We start from the raw sequence: 21,605 nt of genomic DNA, 5'->3' as shown, positions 1-21,605 counted from the left end.
AAAACGTCCTCAACGTTACATGTGCATCTTGTGTAGTGTACCTTATCTAGGCTAGACAACAACGTGCTCTAGTTGTGAAGGAGGAGGGGAGGAATTCGGTTGAGGTGGAGCCATGTACAAGACGAGATCACGCCCATGTTGATAATAGTACCCCCCTCCCCCTGCCACACCGGCACTCTCCTCATCGCTACGGACGTAACACATGTGTTTCCTTATCATGAAATTGTCTGTCTTTCTCTTTTCGTGCTCCGTGCGCCGGACAGAGAGAAGAGCCCGATCAGACACGAGGCGAGGAACTGGCCCTCCTGCGACATCAGCTGGAGGAAGGAAGGAAGGAAGCAGGCGATCGAGCAGACCCAGACCCGCGTCGGCAGGTGAGTAGTGACCTGGCGGTCTCACATTGCGCCTCGTTTTAGCAAGATCTAAAATGCATGGAGCCACACCTCCACGTTTCCTTTGCTCCTCTTTGGGGTATGGTGCTTAGGCACAGGGGAACATTTAGATTGGGTTACGATAGGGTAAGATATACGTTGCTTTGGATTATGCTGTGCGGAAGTTTAAAATGCATAGAGATTTTTCTTCTCACGCGCCTTCATTGCATGAAATTTGAAATTTTTTCGACAGAGTAAATACAAGGACAAGTATGTGACTGATACCGTAGTTCTGTCGCCTTGGTAACAGCGCGTTAAAGACAATAATAACCAGGATTTTAATCTCGTAGTAATGGTGATCCTTTGAATCTCACAGTAATTATGATCGTTGTTATGTTTTTCCATGTTGACTCAGTGTTTGGCGATTAAATGACGCTGTTTCATGTAGCGTCCAGTGATATGCAAATAGCGAATGGGAAATTTTTAAATGAGGAGGCTCATTCACGGTATCTCAGTAATTGTAGCCACTAGCCTTGCCAACCTGCCCTCTTATCCTTGCGATGGGATCATTACCTTACCCATTATTTGTCTGTTCCGTGGGTAGGTCTCGGCTTTGGTCCTGCGTAGGATCCGCTGTCACTGGGCCGGGATGTTCTGCGGGCTGGGTGACCGGGTTTCGATTCCTGATAGGGCAGAACCTTTATCTTTGCACGATATCCGGACCGGCTCTAGGGGGACCTCCCAGCCAGCCATCTGTAAAACGCTTTCCTCGGGGCTAACCACCCACGTTCCATTGCGGTGATTAATGCGTGGAACTATGCCTCCACTCCACCATACGCCTTCTCGGCTTGGCGCGTACTTGAGAACCAGGAACAAATTTGCGTTGATTTAAGAGGCTGGGTTATGTAATTCCGCTGAATGGTTGAAGCGGGCACGCACAGTCATAAAAAATAAACCTTTTAGATACAGGCTTTTGTAAACACGGTAACGAATTTTTGGGTTCCGTAAAACCGGTACAATACCTGATTCATTGGTAAGCTGAGTTAATATTCCGGAAATGTTTTCTTCCGTGTTTCAAAAATCTTGTTTTCCGTGTGCTGTCCAAAAACCCCATCAAATAAAATATGCAGAACTCTTAACTCAACTGGTGGTTGTCTTTCACGCCGAGAGAAGAGAGGGTTCTGTAAAGAATATTTGGATCAAAGGGAGATGAAGACGCTGAATTGAGGTAATAAGACACAACGAGGAGCTGCATAATTTGTACTCTTTACCAAGCATTTTTATAGCAATCAAATCAAGGAGGATAGGCGGGCTTTTTTTAGCTCGCGTGAGAGAGAGATGAACACGTACAAAATTTGTAGTTGGTAGTTCTGAAGAGAAAGGACCATTTGATAGACCTATGAGAAGATAGGAGGCTAATATTAAAATGGATCTTATTGAAATATGATGTCATGAGGACAGAATTCGTCTAGCTCAGTAAAGAATCCTTATTAATGAGGTTCGTATTTTGTGTTGGAAGATGGAGCTGATTTTGAGGAAACTTAAAGTGAAGTTCGATGTGAGCTTCTTGTAGCCTTAAATTTTGCGTTGTGTTGGGTCGATAACATCCAAAACCCCTATTATATGGCAACCTTATCAAAAAATTTTTTTTCAGAGAACGCATTACGAAATAGTGTTGTATAGGCGTGTCAGGCCCTGAGATCTGTAATAATCTAAAGAATTGCTGTCTCTGTAAGTGGCAAAAGCCTGGAGGAGACTGTGCCAGAGTCGGGGCGATGTATCCGTCGGCAGGCTCGTTGCGTCAGAACAGATTAGCCTGCACACGCGATCTAACACATATACGAACCATCGTCACACTTCCGAATTTAATTTGCCTTTTTATGTGTAGTTTCCGTCTGTTCTGTCAGGACGTTTTTATTTTATTTTATTTTCCTCAATTACGCAACGGATGTAGAAGTTCATTTTGATTCGTTTCGGTTTAATGTAAGATATGACTATTACTTGAAGCCCGCAGAATCGTCATACCGTTTCTTAAAACCGACTTATTGACCTCTGTTATTAGGATATGGCGCCTGTTTAATGAAATACGAGGAAACGTTTTCATGATTCTTGTAATGTGTTGTCTCATTTAGCTTTGTAATAATAGATTTGTGTATTATTTTGGGACGAGAGTAATAAAATTACATCACGAAGAAATCAAGAACATACTGGAGTCGGAGAATTCCTGCTGCCTGTGGCGAATTCCTCGACAAACCGAAATAAAATTTCTTTCTCGAGAGGACTCAACTCCATCGAGCTAGTCTGCAGCAAATGATTACTAGACTCAATGAGACTGATAAGCGAAATTGAGAATGCCTTTATGAAATTTGTGTACTTAGTGCATTTTGCTTCTCCACTCTTGTATAAACTGAATCTTGTACTGTGCGATAGACAGGTTGTGTCGTCATTTCTTTGTCTAGGCGATTTCCGTATGGAAATAGCCAGGCGATATTCAACTGCAGTCCTTACAAATTGCATCCTGTCTGATGTGTGTTTCCACGACGGCTACATTTACGCTGCTCCGTCTTTGCGTGTCCCGAAGATTATTAATAATGTCGTATCGACTCTTCAGATGATTCTGTGTGCGTTCTGCCTTAACTGGATGTGAATACATATCACAAGAAATAAATTTCAAATTTAGACCGCAGGCAGATTGGTGTAGCAGTAATGTTTGCTGATACCGCGAAATACGCTAAAAATACGTCACGTTCGTCTCCTTTTAAATCCTCACCCGTTCGAAATTCACCTTAACTGAATTCGGTTTGATGTTATAAAACGTTTGCAATAAAATAACGTCGTTTAGTAAAATCAAGTTATCTTATTTTACAAACTTATACATGTTCTTATCCCATTTGAATCTATAGGACTTCTCCATTTGATATGTCTTTGTTAAATAAATTATTAACGAACCGAAGAGATGCCTTTTAAAGGCGGTGTCGTAACGAGCAGTGTTCGATACTGAGATTAATCGATTGATTACTCTTGAGGGTCTTGATCGATCAACATTTTTCTATTACCGGTAATTTTATTGGTTATTCCCTATACTATTTTTCATAGTTCATTTAACGACGCTTTTTCGGTTGCATGTGTTGCAGCATATAATGCTGAAAGGGAAGATATTATCGAACATTGAATTTGGAAAGATGTCGTATATTTTAAGAATGTCGCAGAATTTGCGTAGAGAAATTGCAGAGAGAGAAGGGAAAGTCTCAGCCAGAATAATGGATCTCCAACTCGTGAATTAAACCCCTGGATATCAATTGTCGATCGATCGAAATCAGTAATTCTTGTCCGAAGGTTTCCGCAACTGGAGTTCAGTGTACAAATTTCGCTCAGCTGTGAAAGATGTTTTCGACGTCTGTGGAACCAGAAGGCTCATTACCGTGTTTACAGAAGCACGATATTAGATCCTGTCCAGGTTCAGTTTTGTTCAGTCCACGCACGCACCAATACTCCGAATATCCAGTTTGTCGTATTCCCTTCTACGTCTTGGTCTCCCAAGTGGTCGCTTACCTTCAAGTGGTCTCTTTAAGACTTCGTTATATGCGTGTAATAAAGCGCAAATATTGCTCCAGAACAGGGCCTATGAGTAGGTGAGCTGACCAGCGCCTGACAATGCTACCCAACTGCTGTGAAAGTAGTGCGGACATGTATAAGCATCCGGAGTTCTCGCAGTTCGGAGTTGGAAACGCCGTGCCGCGTGTTTTGTCCAGTCGCGTGTTGTGTCATAAGGGACATATCTTATCCAGAATAACACGTGTTCTCCTTATCAATCCGCGATGTTGAAATACAAAAAAATTCTTTTATCGCCGTTAGTGAATATCTTCTGTGATACGTGTCGCCTTAATGCAGTTATTGAGAAAAAATTCTGATGTATTTCAGCTCCGGTGTCCGCTACCCACAGTTTTGTTTCACGATGCTAAGAAATTGCGCGTGGCCTATTAGCCGTTAGTCCGACGTTTCAGCAATAGACGTTTCTTCTCTTTTAAAAATCTAGTTCACTTTCGCCGTTAACTAAATTCGTCAGTAACAATGTTTAGCTTAATCTCCTTGTTTCATAACGAAAGACGTGCTTAGATATCATGTCTGTCTGACCATTTGGTCATCCTTTGTATTGAATTGTGAACCAGTTATCGGATTTTCATGTTACCTGGTTTCATTGTGTTATTAGAAAGCAGCTGTTGTAAAATTCGCCATAGAAATTGAAACATCTGACGGAACACAGGTGCCATGAGGTCAGAACAGAACATGCTCTGTAGCAGATTTCAGCTGATCAAATACGCGACCTTTTTCAGAATTCGTTCTTCTCATAATATAAACATGAAACTAATTCATATTTACACCTTTAACGCCGAAGCTCGCCTACACAACTTACAAATGAAGTTGAAAATAGCTCGAGAAGGAAAATTCAATTTTGCACCTAACGTTAAAGGCTTATTTCTTGAGACCAGAATGAGATCATAAGATGGTAAAGAAAAACCTCCGAGAAAAGTGTCCAGAGGTCGATTCCTGCTGAGGGCGTTTCCCTTAACTAGGGAACTAAGCACGTTAGACGAATTGCCCATAGATCAAAGCCGTTTTCTTCGAAGAGGAGATTGCAGAAACGAAAAATAGTACCCGGAAAAATTACCTTTTACCCAAAGTAGATTGACGAGACCAAGACAAGGCAAACCTAATCTAACGTAAAATAACCTAGTATAACATAACATGAACAAGCCACGGTGGTCTAGCGGTTAGAACGCTGTCCTTGTAATCCTGGGGGTCCCGGTTTCGATTCCCGGCGGTGCCCGAATTTATAACTTGTGTTGGGCAAGGCCGTGGTCTAGGCAACACGGAGTTTTCCTCCGTTGCTTCCCCGGTTTCTCCGTGGCATCCCATTCACACACAGAAGAAGGAAATGGCAAACCACTTCTGGATCATCTGCCAAGAACGTATATGAACAGGTCCCAGTCCGAGAAAAGGATGGAAGGATCCTGTTCATATGGACCTGTCGTCAGACAGAACACTAAATAATAATAAATAAATAAATAACATAACATGACATAACTTAACGTACCGTAACGAACGAAATATAACACGTCCCAACACACCACATCTACCCTAACGTAATCCAACTTAACCCAACGTAACTCAACTTAACCCAACATAACCCAACCTAACACATCCTCACCCATTTAAACCCAATCTAATCCAACTCAACCTAACCTAACCTAACCCAGCTTAGCCAAACCAAATTACCCTAACCCGAATTAACTGAACCTGTAGCAACATGTTCAGTACCACTCCAGGACCAGCCAAGGGCCATTTTAGGACCGCTCCATGTCCATTCCAGGCCCCCAGGACCTGCCCCGAAGTTGTCGAAATCCTTTTAATAGTTTTCTGACTTATTGCATTTGCAGGCAGGAGTACGCATGTATTCATATGGACACAATGGATAAAATCCTGTCGAATAACTTTTAAAGGGGTTGCTGTATTCAATAGTATAACGAGAAGTGTTACTGGGTCCAGGGATTCTATTTATCTGTGACATTCGGCGACAGGCTTTCGTATCGGATGCTCAGGCGTTTTAAAAGCTTTCGAGCAGGAAAGATTAATAAGGAGAAAAATTTATCTAATTTGTCCGCATTATCACTCTGCAGGTATTATTAATTGAATCCTTGTCGCAGATAGAACACAATACTTCAAGATTACGAACATAATCTCGTCCACACTGTTCAAGGAAGTTTATTTTGAGAATTATATGAGACATAAAAATTCCAGACGTACAGATTGTCAAAAAGATGTGACAGATGTATGCCACTAGGCGTTAAAGGTAATGCGTATTTAAATCTATGAGGTGTAAAATAAATAGTTTACTTTAATGCGGATACATAAATACGAGGTATCGTTTTATGGTACATGAGTAATAGAGCACGTTTCAAAGATTAGGCTGCACAATTTTTATTTGTGTCGAAGACAGTCGAACTGCTGATTCAGATGTCCTTGTCGCGAACCGCATGATGCTAACCTTGCTTATTATATAAAACGATACGTCCGTGAAGAATCGAGCTTTCAGAATAAACGTGGAAATGTAAGAACTTGAGTCATCCGTGTATGATAAATTAATTGAAATAATAAAATAACGGGATTTGAAAGATGAGCTTCAGTTTGGGGAACCACAATTTGCATTTATCTGGCTCAGTTATTTATGCCGAAGATCTGTTGTGGACACCTAATCGAATTAAACATAAATCAACGCAGACAGATTATTTTATTTTGTGTTTAGTTAAATATGTACCACAGTGAAACATATATCAATTATTTATTTATTAAGTGTTCTGTCTGACGACAGGTCCATATGAACAGGATCCTTCCATCCTTTTCTCGGACTGGGACCTGTTCATATACGTTCTTGGCAGATGATCCAGAAGTGGTTTGCCATTGCCTTCTTCTGTGTGTGAATGGAGTAATTGTTGGGATGCCACGGAGAAACCGGGGAAGCCCCCGGAGGAAAACTCCGTGATGCCTAGACCACGGCCTTGCCCAACACAAGTTATAAATTCAGGCACCGCCGGGAATCGAACCCGAGACCCCAGGATTACAAGGCCAGCGTTCTAACCGCTAGACCACCGTGACGGTGCTATATATCAATTAGGAGGTATAAATTTTAATGAGCTCTATGATATTCGTTGTTTGTTATACATTGTTTTAGACAAGGGTTTGATTTTGGCTCCGTGGAAAAGTTGGTGTTACACTGAACCGATATAAACGAAAATTTACGACGCAGATTATTTGGAACCCAGTCTTACCGTACATACCACCGTGGAAATTCGTTTGGTAGCATAACACGGAGTTTACGAGCAGACGGACATGACCACAGCATATATGAACCCCTTAAACAGTAGTGGTTACTATATACACCACCTGCTTTACCGTTTAGTTCTGCATTTTATCCGCATAATGGCTGATCGCTCGAGAATATTTTATAGCAGTCATAAGCCCTGGAAATTTGAAGTCTTGCATTGTAAATGTAAGTTGTATTTGAGTGATATAACAAATGTTACACTGAAATATTTTTAGAAAATATAATGTCCTCTTTGAGCTCCGCCCCCACTGTGTAGAGAATTGTGAGCCGCCACTGATATCAGACTTTGGTTTTGGAGTGTTTAAATACCCAGCTAATAAGACAATCATTACAGGTACTTTGTAAGTTGTCTTATTCTTATCAGAACTGCAGTATCTGCTGACTTAAGGACTATTCAAGATTTTTAAATAATTGTTATCGTTTATAAGATTGACATAACCACTTTTATTGTAACTTGTAAGATGTTTTTAATCGTTCTTAATATCATTCGTAACAAGTGCAATGCAATTTTCTGTCCCCGGCTAACCTAACTCAGCGGTTCTGGAGGTCTTTCTTCGAGTTTGAGGCCATTAATTATGAATAATTACTAAGAATATACGAACATATTTTGTGCAAGATAACTGAAATTTTCACGACGGTCAAAGTTCACATTGAAATCTTTTGGGTCCTGACACCGTATGATATTGTCCGTGGTTACCAGCGTTTCGGAGGAACAAATTGCCTGCGTATTCAGGTAGACAGTGAGTACCACCGACAAGCCTATATAAGTCCAAATTCTGATAGTTTATGCATGCATGGACACGTACATACACACATAAATAATTCTTCAATAATATCGTTCATGATTTCGTGTGCCGTGGACTACATTTTAGTGCTCAGACACGTGGCAAAGGTTAAGAAACTGCGTTACAGGAACGAAAGGCGAGGAAGACGTTACCCAGGAAGAGCTTGAGAGTTTCAGAATGTTAATGAGCGTCTGTTTGTCAATCGCTGGAGTTTGGTCTCCTGGAAACCTGCATCAACCGACTCTTTCATGAGCCAATGATTACAATTCGCCTCGTGTCCCGCCTTATTTGACAGCGGTGCATTTCCTTTCATGCACCGCCCGTTAGGTTTTTCGGTGGTACCGAAACTTGGCATTCCGGTTACTCATGGGCTTGTTTGCCCTTGCAATGTTTGGGCCGGGCTGCTCCGGTGAACTAGTTTTCCAAATGCATCTGGTGGGAGGGAGGGAGGGAGGGAAGGAGGTAACTTTTATTTGGATCGTCTGCACACTTTCTGCATGTGCATTGGACCGGTTCCTTTAGACTGTACCTGGTAAAGGATTTTCGGAGAAGGGTGACAGGAGTCGCGGTTGGCAGGCAGTTCCATGTATCGCCACAAGACGAATGTGGCCAACGAGGTGAAAAACATCCCGACGTCGAGTCTGAGCCAGACTCAATACTGCAACATACGAAAGCTTTCTTCACATGCTAACTTCGGTCATTAGACGCTTTTTGCAATTTAGACAACATTTCGTGTATTTTAATCTTTGTATAAATCTGCGTTGCCGTTTCTATTTTCATCTGGATCTGTTCTTGTCGTTTTCGTTTCATACTCTGGACTCAGACGACGTTTTCGGGGACTCTGTTAAATAAACCACACACACACACACAGATATCATAAAGTTGCTGTGCAAAAGTGACACCGATCCATGTTGCTGCTGCTGAGAGGTGGTATCAGGCTCAAATTCAACTTCATCAGTTGAACCAGCATGGTTAAATATGTGTGACTCGTTCGTATTTGCTGACATAATGACCCGTCTTAAAAATACCCTGCTGCAGAATTCCAATGTTTGCGAAAGGCCGCCAGCTCATTTGAGGCCACAAGTACACAACTTAGTTCAGCGTCGTACAGTTAACGGCCCGCGGATCATGAAATTATTTGTTAATCTGTTACTAGTTACTGGAAGCTCGTTTGGTTTCTTTACTCTGATAATTTAAAAAAAAGTCTTGATTTTATCTCGTATTCTGCTTTCGTTCAAGCGCCGCACGTGATTTTAACAAAAACTCTTCTGTAGTAGGTCATTTTTCCAGGTAAAAATTGTGTCAGATACAAAGAAAGCAGGGTAAGTTTTATGTAACTGTATAGTCATTTTCATACCATTTATGTTATTTGAACACGTAGTATGGTAGCTTTTCATTTTAGAATAAGTATTGATTAGTTTCTAAAAATTGTGTCAGGAGGGACCTTGGTCCTGAGACCAATAGGAAAACTGTTCTTGGCCCAAGGACCCCCCCCCCCCCCCCCGATTCGTAGCTCGTAACATTCATGGGTGCACACTGCGGGACGTCCCAGTGTGAAGCGCCCTCTACGAACAGAATTGGTTTTGTTGGTCTACTACAAGAGCTCAGCGAGATGTCCTCCAGATAGGCGATTTTCTGCGAAATTCGGAGGCAGACCGGAATCAATGGCCCAGCCTGTCTGTGGCCCACTTTTTTCGGCAGAACGTCTGGTTCCTTGTGATGAATGGGAGAGCAGGCTGGCATAACTAAATAACCTCGCCTCTTCTGTAGCTCTTAACGACTACCTCGCATCTCGATATATGCGCGAGCACGTCTGGATTTCAGAACGGCTTCTTGCAGAATCCTATAAATTTCGTTATTTTTGGGGAGGGGGGTATAAAAAGTGAGAACCCCGACTCTAATTTGTGAGGGCCACACCTTGGCGTTCCTCTGTTCGCTTGTAATATATAGACAGTAATTTTTGCGCGCAGTGCTGTTCCGAGGCTGACAGGGTCACCTTTTTCCCACAGACCTTTCGTCTGTCACGTGAAGTCGCGGCTTGTTGGGTCACTGAATGACAACGAAGCCACTCTGCTTCTGCGAACCAATGCATCCATTCGTCGTCTGTAATCGATGCCCTTGTAATACATTCTTCAGAAATTAACTCCATTGAGCAAAATTCTTTTTTAAGCTGGTAGTTGTACAGCTGGTTGAAAAGTTCTCTCCTTTTAAGGAACTCAAAAGGTTCATTACCGTGTTTACTAGAACCTGCCGCCGCCGGGCCCTTTACTTAGATAAGTCCAATCCGTGTTTTGGCAAATAATATTTCGTATTTAATATAAACTTTCACTTATATATAAATAACCCTCAAACAACATACATACACCAGACACAGATTCTATTTACCAGCTGTCAGACGCACGTTACTCTACACAACACCTCTTGATATGTTCCTCGTTTACTATTTTAATATATATTTATACGATTATTTATTTGTTTATTTCCTATGTCAATTCATACTCATTCCAAGAAAATAATTAAACATTAATTCCACAGATAAATATAACGTCTGACTACAATAAGCAACTTACCATGAAAATGGAAAGCTACAAACAGAACTACGGATCATTATAATATATTGCATTAAATATCTAATAGTTTTTAAAATTGATAAAAACCTGAAGACGACGGTATTACCCGTCGAAACATGTCGTTTTAATAAAAAGCGCTAAAAATATAATGTAAAATCATATTTACGATTAAGAGCGCTAATATAATATTTTACACAATAAAATGTTTTAATATTATATAATTTTTTACAACACCAATAAACTTCAAACGTTTGTGTATAGACTGTACAAAATAAATATATTTAATCAAACACAAACATGACGCATATAAGATACAAAAAAAAAAAGATGCAAATGTCGTATTTGTTTCAAACAACTCCTTGTTGGGCAAACAGACTTGATCTTGTAGTTCAGGTAGGGTAACAAGAGCAGAATGTTGATGGAGAATCTGCTGAGACAGATTTTAGCAGATTGCATAAACACGGGTCTTAGGGAGACAGAATTTGAAACAGCGAGGTTGGAACTGGCTCAGGGTTAAATCCTACCTGTTGCTCGGATGCGGTATCAGCATTGTGGATCCTTCAGTCTTCCTTCTACAACCGAATTAAGTCGCCGTGAAGTCATGTGGGTGAGTGGAATTATACACTGCGTCCCGCAAGTCTGAAACCACGGGCAGTACTGGAGTTATGGCGTAGCTGTTGCAGAGTTTCCTCAACTTGTCAAACATTTACTCAGGCGCAAATGCACAGAAGTTTCTGGCAGTCGAAGAGAAGAGCGAGAATTGCTTGTGGCATGACCTCGCTGCACGCCAATGACAATTCGCTCATGAAGACGCAGTACAAAGGGCGTTTGTTGTCCCCACACAGCAGAAACAGAATATTTCTGTCTTCTGGGTTGTTGCGCTGTTAAGTCTGGTCGATGTTAACCAACGTTTCGGAGGTCATACTGCCTCCGTCATCAGGGCGATGAAGATTTCTGTCTTCTGGGTTGTTGCGCTGTGTAGTCTGGTCGATGTTTACCAACGTTTCGGAGGTCATACTGCCTCCGTCATCAGGGCGATGAGTATGAAGATTTCTGCCTTCTGGGTTGTTGCGCTGTGTAGTCTGGTCGATGTTTACCAACGTTTCAGAGGTCATACTGCCTCCATCATCAGGGCTATGAAGATTTCTGTCTTCTGGGTTGTTGTGCTGTGTAGTCTGGTAGAAGTTTACCAACGTTTCGGAGGTCATACTGCCTCCGTCATCAGGGCGATCGTTAACATCGACCAGACTACACAGCGCAACGACCCAGAAGACAGAAATATTCAGACTCACCGCTGTGAAAACCTCAAATCTTACACAGCAGAAACATTTTCGCGTGTGTGTCTCTGCCAGTCACTAAGCTTCTGCGACACATTTTGGGACTCCCTGTAGTTCCATCCATTCTTAATCTCGGCGGTAGATGGTGGTGAATGGTTAGCTTCAGGCATCAGCCGCTTTAATCCTGGGGAAACAGCTTCTGGTACCCATTGGATAGGAGGCTGCTTGAACCTTGGCCTTTCAGCCCGTGTCCCGGACCCCACAGTTGTTTTAAGGATCTCCATGCGTTTTGATTTAAGGTTAATATGGAAGCATACATCGTTCAACTCATTAATATTAACCATTTCCATTCTGTGTTTCATCTATAAAACAAATGTAATCTTTTGTGTATGCGTTACTGCGGTGACATAATTTCCATTGTTTAAAAGTCGCGAACGGGTTGCCTTGAATTTTGAACAGATAATGTAGAATTTATCTGCACGTTAGGTATGTTATCATGAGAAGAAGTTGCTAAGATCAGAAATAGCGTATCTTTAAGGAGATATCGCATTTGTTTGCAGCGGAAGGGTTGATCGGAAATTGGATACACGAAATTTTGTCGATGTCCTTGAAGTCGAGATAAGGGCTTGAATGATGTTGGTGAATTTTAATGCGTGTGGCTAGGTTTAATTTCTGAGAAACAGTCACCACCCGAGGTTACACACGTGTGTTTCGGAGATGCTAGACACCTGGTCTGTCACGTCTGGTTCTCCGTGAAAATTATGAATCGTTTTTCAGCCAGTAGATTTGCGAACCGTATCATTAAGCGCTGTGTCCAGAAAGTTGTAATTACTACTTTGAGGTATTTATGGCTCCACCATATGCGCCTGTCCGCTCATCAGACTTCAGACGGCTCTTGTTACATGTTAATTCGATTCCTCACGCAACTTATTTATGTCTTGTTCACGCCTCACTCCCGAATTTTTAACTTAAATATTGCCAATGCTACCAATTACGTAATTTGAATGAGAGATTTTAGATGAGGTTTCTGCGGACATTACTGGGTATTCCATGAGCAGACGTATGGAACTTTGTGACTTAACTCCATGGTATTTTACGTATGATATAAGGTCTTCAAAACCGCCACGGTGGTCTAGCGTTTAGAACGCTGGCCTTGTAATCCTGGGGTCTCGGGTTCGATTCCCGGCGGTGCCCGAATTTATAACTTGTGTTGGGCCAGGCCGTGGTCTAGGCAACACGGAGTTTTCCTCCGTGGCATCCCAACAATTACTCCATTCACACACAGAAGAAGGCAATGGCAAACCACTTCTGGATCATCTGCCAAGAACGTATATGAACAGGTCCCAGTCCGAGAAAAGGATGGGAGGATCCTGTTCATATGGACCTGTCGTCAGACAGAACAATAAATAATAATAATAATAATAAGGTCTTCACGGCGGTGAGTCTGAAGATTGCTGTCAACTGGGTTGCGCCGTGTAATCTGGCAGAAGTTTACCGATCTCCCAAGATCGCCTTGATGATAGATGCAGCAAGGACCTCTGAAACGCCGGCAAACTTCTACCAGACTACACGGCTCAACAACCTAGAAGACAGCCATCTTCAGACTCACCGCCGTGAAGACCTCATATCCTACATGCGTTTGCGTTGTTAAATCAGCTTATGAATGAAGAATTGTGTTTTACTCGAAGTTGTTGGGCTAATTTGATGTTTCTTCGTAGCTGTTCGGCAGCGCACATAATTTTATGACAAGACGAAGGCCCTATGGGAAATTGGGGGTTGGGAGAACCTCAGCTGCACTTAACTTTCATTGTATCCTAACTGATTTACCCGGTCTTGTACTATACAGAAAGTACGTAATGCAGCTTCAAAACGATATAAAGGCTATAACTAAAGACGTGCTGAATGTGTAATCTGGAAGCTAGAAATCTGTTCTCGGATGCCATCCAACCCTTGCCCCAGCGGAAGTCGGCGATGTTTGAGCGTGTTCACATATTAAATACCGTCGATTCGTAAGACCCAACACCGTGGTCCAGGAAACCGAGAACACTAAAAATTGGAGGTTGTCAAACCAGCTTCTTTGGGCGAAGGCTTGCCGTCTACACGATTTGGTATGCCCGGGGGTAATTGTATCTTGGTATGCATCCCACCTACAAAAGCTGAGAAACACTGCCATATCCTCAGGTTTAATTTTTTTTTACAAGGGGAAAAAATTGTTGAGATTTATGGTTGCCATTTTCTCCTTGAACCAGTTCGTTGGAAGGTCAAACAGCCGGCGTACGTTTCGCCGTCTAAGGCGGCAAATATGGGCCTCTGAATAGAACAAGAAGTTTCGGCAGTGCTCCATAGGCTGGCAGACGTTAGGTTAGACCTTACTTTTTAATAAACCAAAAGGTGAAATCAAGGACAGTCTACTCTAAGGGCAATGCGTTCTTCAAGTGGGCTTTGAACGAGTTCATGTTTTTGGGAGGACTAGGCCTCTATTTGGATGCTTCACGTCAAAAAACATGTGTATGCAACGAACTCCATAGTGCAGGGTCGTTCTTGTGAAGTCGATGGTTGTCCAGCTGGCGAAGATTGTGTCTCCAAGGCTTGGACCCTATCCCGAGTCGCTCATTCCAGTCCACATTTTAATATTCCTGTATACGTTGGCGTCCCTTGAAGTTTTAGGAATGTCTTATATGCATTCCCATTGCGTCCCAAGCATGATGCGTGCTTCATTGTTTGGTATAAAAAGTGAAGACTAAAAATGATGAGCTCCACATTAGGATGTAATTTTTTCCAACAGTAGTTTCTTCTTTCGTACTTTCAAATGACCTCAGCATTTTATTCAGGTAGTTGTCATGGAAACCGTAGCCGTAGTTTTCAGTTAGCAATCGTTGATCATCTAGAGGTGTTTAAGGAGTTACCACTGTTATATTAATGATAGTTCTAACATGTAATCTGTCTCCGGAACATGGCGTACGTAGAATTGCTATAAGGGGCTGGTGGGAATGAATTTCTAATGCAACCTCTGGAAGGAGTGAGGTAGAAAAGTCCGTTTCAGAATACGCCGCACGAAACAGATCATGACCTGGCTCGGCATTCTGTTCAGTTTCAGCTGCGTTGAACTTCGAGTTCATTGCCGAGGCAATAACAGTTATTCCTGTCGGTGTGAAGTGTAATTCAAATGGTGTAGGACAGCGTGAACTTGATGAGATGCATCGTCTGTTTCTTAAGGGATGCTAGAATGGAATACTTTTCACTGTGGTTAAAACGTGGATTGTGGTCTTGTGACCTGTGACACCGCGTGGTCTTGCATGTGGTTACAAGCGTTTCGGTGGACAGCTTTGCCTCCTCCTTCCAGAATGGAACATTCCTCGGAAATGCTGACAACCAACTACCGGCGAGAACACAGCACAAGGCCGACGGAAGTTATACTTATATTTGAATAATACCAGATTCTTTTAGAGTGTATGGGAAGGTATTAGATAGGAAGCAATGGCCACATTCTTCAGTGTACAATTCGCATCATCTGAAGCTACTGAGGAGAACCGAGAACAGCGTATTCTGTGCCGTTATCGTCACTAGAACCGCGTGTTTCACAAGTGCAAGTCAACCGATTATCTTGATGCCTGTTGGTACGAGCCGGATGGCCTGGGTTCGATTCCCGGCAGCGGGATTGTTTTTCTCTTCGCTTTGAAGACATTTAAGTTCACTGACTGGCAGGAAGCACGAGTTTCCGGGGCGGAGATAGGAAGCAGATCTTTTGTTTTGGAAGCTTGACCTATCGCACGGTTTACGACTAGTCTGGTCCCGTCGGCTCGAAAGCTGGTAGTTTTTGGTGAGCCCGAAGCTTATAAAAACGGTGGATGAGGACCTGTTTTTGAGTTTTTCTTCAGCCGCCGGAAGAGCGAAGTGGTCCATATTCTTCTTAATCCGCGATGGCATCCGCACATCCTCTCTTTTTGCGGGCAGTGTCTTTTTTTTTTTCCGGCATTCAGTATAAGGGGTTGGGAGGGGGGGCAGTTGACTTGATTACAAATTGGGGAGAGAGGAACAAGCAAGTGGATGACCTCCAAATTCTCATGCATGGACCGTTCAGAAATTCGGCAGGTCGAGAACGTGCTCCGTGAAGGCAAAAACAAGTGAAAATTAATGAGCGATCCTTCTTGTTATCTGTCTGCTCGTCATAGCAGAAGATCTCAAATGGACCAGGTTTGTGTTTTTATTTTTTTGATATGGTTCATAGGTTTCTTTCGGCGGAAGTTTTACAGGTGACGTAAAGAAGGAGAAATTAGGCTCGCGTACACAGACGTAATGGAGTATAAGAGAGTAAATGACCTTCAGTACCCTATCGACATTAAAAAGGAGTCAGGTATTTTGGGCAATATGTCCTGAACTTGTATACAAAATTTTCATCGCTCACAACAACACTAAAACAATTAATTACCTTCTTCGCTACGTCTTACTGGTTCTATTTTAGAAATTAAATTTCTGTTGGGTACAATTTAATTTCTTTACAGTCCCTAATCCTAATCGACTGTGACTGACATTCTGTATTCTCTGGTGTTACCTGTCAAATTCCTTGTCCCCTCCCTTCGCTGTCTCCGCAGCCATTACTATCAATCCACACACAGTAATCTTATTTGTACTGTTTCGAGCCTCTGTCTCTGCAGCTAAGGGTCCACCATTCGTTTCCACACAGACCACTGAACTTGTTCTTGAGACTGTATTAGACTGCCTTACACATTTGTCTGCTGTACGCTAAAAGGACCAGCCACGGTGGTCTAGCGGTTAGAACGCTGGCCTTGTAATCCTGGGGGTCTCGGGTTCGATTCCCGGCGGTGCCCGAATTTATAACTTGTGTTGGGCAAGGCCGTGGTCTAGGCAACACGGAGTTTTCCTCCGGGGGCTTCCCCGGTTTCTCCGTGGCATCCCAACAATTACTCCATTCACACACAGAAGAAGGCAATGGCAAACCACTTCTGGATCATCTGCCAAGAACGTATATGAACAGGTCCTAGTCCGAGAAAAGGATGGAAGGATCCTGTTCATATGGACCTGTCGTCAGACAGAACACTAAATAATAATAAGATGAGGTGGTCTAGCGGTTAGAACGCTGGCCTTGTAATCCTGGGGTCTCGGGTTCGATTCCCGGTGGTGCTCAAATTTATAACTTGTGTTGGGCAAGGCCGTGGTCTAGGCAACACGGAGTTTTCCTCCGTGGCATCCCAACAATTACTCCATTCACACACAGAAGAAGGCAATGGCAAACCACTTCTGGATCATCTGCCAAGAACGTATATGAACAGGTCCCAGTCCGAGAAAAGGATGGAAGGATCCTGTTCATATGGACCTGTCGTCAGACAGAACACTAAATAAAGAAATAAATAATAAATAATACGCTAAAAGGTAATAAAATGATTCAATTATTGATGTGTTGTGCAATGTACATAAATCCTTGTTCTGAGTCTGAAAAGAATTCTTTGCCCATTATATACGGATAGATGAAATCGTGGTTTTACCTCAAGTGGCTGCCTACGACCTGTTCTTAATTAGCTTGGGGGATCCCGTCTTTGTGAATACACATTATGCAACCACCTGGCAACTAGCTTGTTGCTGAATCAAACCACCCTACCCCGACATGGTATCAGATTTAAACAGCCCTTTCCTGCCCCCTCCACTCTCCTCTCCCCCTTCTCCGACTTCTTCCAAAACTTGTTTCATTAAAATGATGTTACGGACTTGTTTGGGAGCCATTAAAAGGCCCTGGCTTACACTTAAAGAAGCGGACAAAATATTAAACAGCCAGACTAGTTGCGATCCGGGTCCGCAGGGAGGGGCCGAGGCGCTGTTTCGGCGTCTGCACTTTTGATCTGCTTAATTGTTAAATTCTGAAACAGCTGAATTTGAATGCCGACATTTTATTGTTACTGGTCGTCATCTTCCCTGGCAGTTTGTAACATTCTAAGGAAGTTCTTCACAAGCTATCAATATTCATGGCACGATACTTGAAAAGTAAATATGTGATTAAGTTGTCGGATGTGTTGATCGTATGGTTCTGATACTACAGATGACACATTATGCGTCTATATAATTGTAATGTCACTTCATTATCAAGTTAAGCACTTGCGGTACTAATTTCATTTCTGTATCTACTTCAGATTCTACTAACACAGCGTTCCTTATTTCCCCGTAGAAAGTCAGACAGCGCCAAACCACGCTTTCCAGTACATTCTGAACATGATTTTGATTAGAACTGTGTAATAGACGCTGTGTCATAGCAGACACCCGATGATAATTGCATAATCGAAATATGTCTCTGTTATAAAATGGCAAATCACAGCTCACTGGAATAAAAAAACATTACCAATATAAATTAAATAAATTACATTACTGATTATTCAGTGTTTATCATAAAATAATATATATATATTTTTTAAATTTCACGTGACCCCTAAGATGTCTTCACGTACCCCAGAGGGTACGCGTACCCCAGGTTGAATACCACTGGTATAAAGCACGATATATACTAACCTGATTTTGAAGCTTCATAATTATTCTTACCCTCAGATATTTTACTGAAATTTTTGTCTTGAAACTCCTCCATATGATCCGTCCTCCTCTTCAAGATGTCGGACCAGAACGTTTGTACATTTCTCAGGCCCCCTTTTTCGAGTACAGGGATTGTCAGGACTTTGTAAAATCTTAATTAATCTTCGATATAGGTTATACAACAATTTCCATGTTGAGTTACTTAAAAAAATACCATGTTTGTTATGTTTAAATAAAGTATATGGCTGTTAGGAAAGTCAGGAGCGACGTTGTGCGCGGACTCTGTCTCTGTCAGAACGTGGACGGGTTGAAGGGTCTTGTGAGCACGGTCTTTAACTTTCGGGATCTATAAAACGCATTGAATTTATTGGCAAGCTGAGCGACTAGTAGCTTCTGAAGGAGGACTCAACTGAATGCAATCAGTTCTTATTTACTCCTGTTCTTCGTATTATCCTCCATCCCCAACAACATTGATTTCCTTCGCCCTGTTTCGTTGTAGAAAATAAAAGTTGTCCCGCTAACATAGGGACTCGGTAGCCCTGAATCCCAATTATCGAGACGCGAGACGCGTGCAGTTGGAATGTTCTGACCCTACTGACGCCCGAGGGAACAGAAAACGGCACTTGGGCGAGCTGACCGCTGCTGTCAACAGAAGCCTCTTCTCGGAACAACTCACGAACGCCTCTTCAGCACTTAATGGTCTTTTCCTCTAAAATTACAATTTACGTGAAGAAAGTGAGGATACAGAACGAAAATGTCAACGTAACGAGTCATTAACTTCATTACCCCCCGAGTTAGTGAGCTCATTCAGAAATTACGATTCTAAATAACTCGAAAGTTCATCACCGCGTTCACCCATCCAGAACTACCTCAGTCATTCACATTATACTTTTCAATATTATGCTGATTTCTGTCTCTCCCAAATGGTTTCTTCTCTGAGATTTTCCGGCCAAATGTTTGTGTGCATTTCTGGTTTCCCGCATTTTTACACATTTTTCTATTTTTTCTTGTATACTCTTGATTCCATTTCGCGTTATGTAACCTATGAAGATCGGTCGGTAAGTGACGGTTTATCACTTCTTTGTAACATGTCACAACATCCAGTTATTCTGAGAATCTCCTAAAGGACTTCATGTCTCTTGTTTACAGTTATAGCATTCCACAACATTAATTGGGATGTTTTCTGTAGGTAAACTTAGAAACTATTTGTGTGTTCATATCACGTCACAAATAATAAGTTAATAACAGAAAGAGAACTGTAATGATCAAGCAATTTAGAAAAAAAGGTAACAAGACTGGAAAGATTTTATTCGTACAGGAATACCCAGTTTCCGCGTGGGATTTTTATAAATTCTGAATTCTGAATGATGCTAGTTGAAATACAAAAAAAATATGCATAGTCTATATTACGCATGTGCCACCATTAGTATCGCGATTTCATCACCCTGATGATGGAGGCAGCAAGGACCTCAGAAACGTTGATAAACTACCAGACTAGATGGCACTGCAACCCTAAACTCACTGCCGCGAAGTACTGTGTTTTCAATGCGGTAGGAATAGAATCTTTTATGTATAAAAGGTCGAGCTTCGGTTTTAGAAGGTCCGGGTATCAATCGACTTAAATCCCAGCGCCTATTTTCACCTAATCCTTGACCGGTACATGCAGCGGCCCGGTTTCTCGTCAGCCACAGGCGAGAGTATTTTTCAGTCACCAGACGAGAACAGTAGCACTCAATTACTCTCACTCTCTTGCAACCGGGAGTCCCTGACCATGAACTTCATCACACAACCCCCTCTCTCTCTTTCAAGATCGTGTTCTCTTCCCCACTGCCCCTGAGAGGGCCGCATTCCTTCGCACCAGGCAACACGGAAGTTAGTGGATTGCCTTACAATAAAAATCCTTTCCAGCCATAAATATAAAAGTTATTGCAACATGTTTAGAGGTCGCTTGACCAAAGCAATGTAATCTGCAGGTACCGTAGGCGTTTTATGTCCCACCAGAAGCAGAGTGGATTTACTCAGTTATTTGCTGTACGAGACTAAACAGATTCACGTAGAAGTTGACAGACGAGATACTGTCAAACTTCGTTTTTATTTTTATGAAATGTATGTTTTTGGTTCTTACAAAAATAGGCAATTGAAAGTGTGCATTAAGTTTATCTGGCTCAGGATAGGTTTTGTGAACACGGTAATGAACACTCTGGTTTCATAAAAGGCCCGGGGGGGGGGGGGGTGTCTTGACTACGTGAGCAACTGGAAACTTCTGAAGCAGCAATCTGCCCATGGAATTAGTAGAGTTTTTAATTAACCTCAACGATTTAAAATAAATATTGCTAGAGCTCGTAACTCCTTCTCGAAGGTATCACCACCTTGTCGAAGGCAATCTGCCGGGTGAGGAGGCTTGCGTGCTCAAATGACCCTTAGGGCTATGCCGGCCTGAGCTTCGGCTCATGGTAGGGTCACCCAAGCCGGACAGGTCTAAGGAGATGCGCTAGACTAAGAGTGATACCCTGGTCCTCCAGGTTGGGGGTTGGGTGTAGGGCTAACAACCTTTCACCTTTAAAAAAAATATGTGTTACGAACAAATCAACCAAGCCTCGGATCAGGACGGACTCTTTGGCACGACCACGGCAATTGAAAAAGGACATGAGATTTGGTACCTGGAACATTAGGAGCCTCTATAGGGCTGGGGCACTGAAATCAGTGTGTAGGGAATTAGGGAATTATAAGTTAGACTTAGTGGCAGTGCAGGAAGTGCGGTGGGAGGGGGAGGGCACGATCCCAGTGGACAATTTTACATTTTTCTATGGAAAGGGGAATGACAATCATCAGCTAGGGACGGGTTTTTTTGTTCATAGCAGAATTAGGGCAGCAGTTAAGAGAGTAGAATTTGTTAGTGACAGGTTGTCTTACGTAATTTTGGAAGGACGTTGGTGCGACATCATTGTCCTTAATGTTCATGCCCCAACTGAAGACAAAAGCGATGATATCAAGGATAGCTTTTATGAAGAATTGGAATCAGTATTTGATACATTTGGCAAGTATCACATGAAAATTCTGCTAGGAGATTTCAATGCAAAAATTGGGAGGGAGGATGTCTTCAAACCCACAATAGGCAGCGAGAGTCTCCATGCACTTAGTAATGATAATGGCGTCAGAGCAGTGACCTTCGCTACGTCAAAAGA

General features: G+C 42.3%; 1 protein-coding gene across 2 annotated transcripts in view; it reads left to right on the top strand.

The window, feature by feature from the left end:
* nvd (cholesterol 7-desaturase nvd) overlaps positions 1–21,605 on the top strand; it is a 98,338-nt gene that overhangs the window by 32,102 nt on the left and 44,631 nt on the right. For both annotated transcript variants that reach the window (XM_087353239.1, XM_087353238.1), the window contains one exon: positions 264–374. The gene's annotated coding sequence lies outside the window, so the exon portion shown is untranslated. The remainder of the gene's footprint in view (positions 1–263; positions 375–21,605) is intronic.

Source organism: Zootermopsis nevadensis, unplaced genomic scaffold (assembly GCF_977971745.1).
Source record: "Zootermopsis nevadensis isolate Lab colony 2312 unplaced genomic scaffold, Znev_1.0 Znev_ptg000002l, whole genome shotgun sequence".
NCBI lineage: Eukaryota > Metazoa > Arthropoda > Insecta > Blattodea > Termopsidae > Zootermopsis > Zootermopsis nevadensis.
The sequence above is the reverse complement of the archived record's forward strand: the minus strand, read 5'-3'. Positions and strand labels throughout refer to the sequence as shown.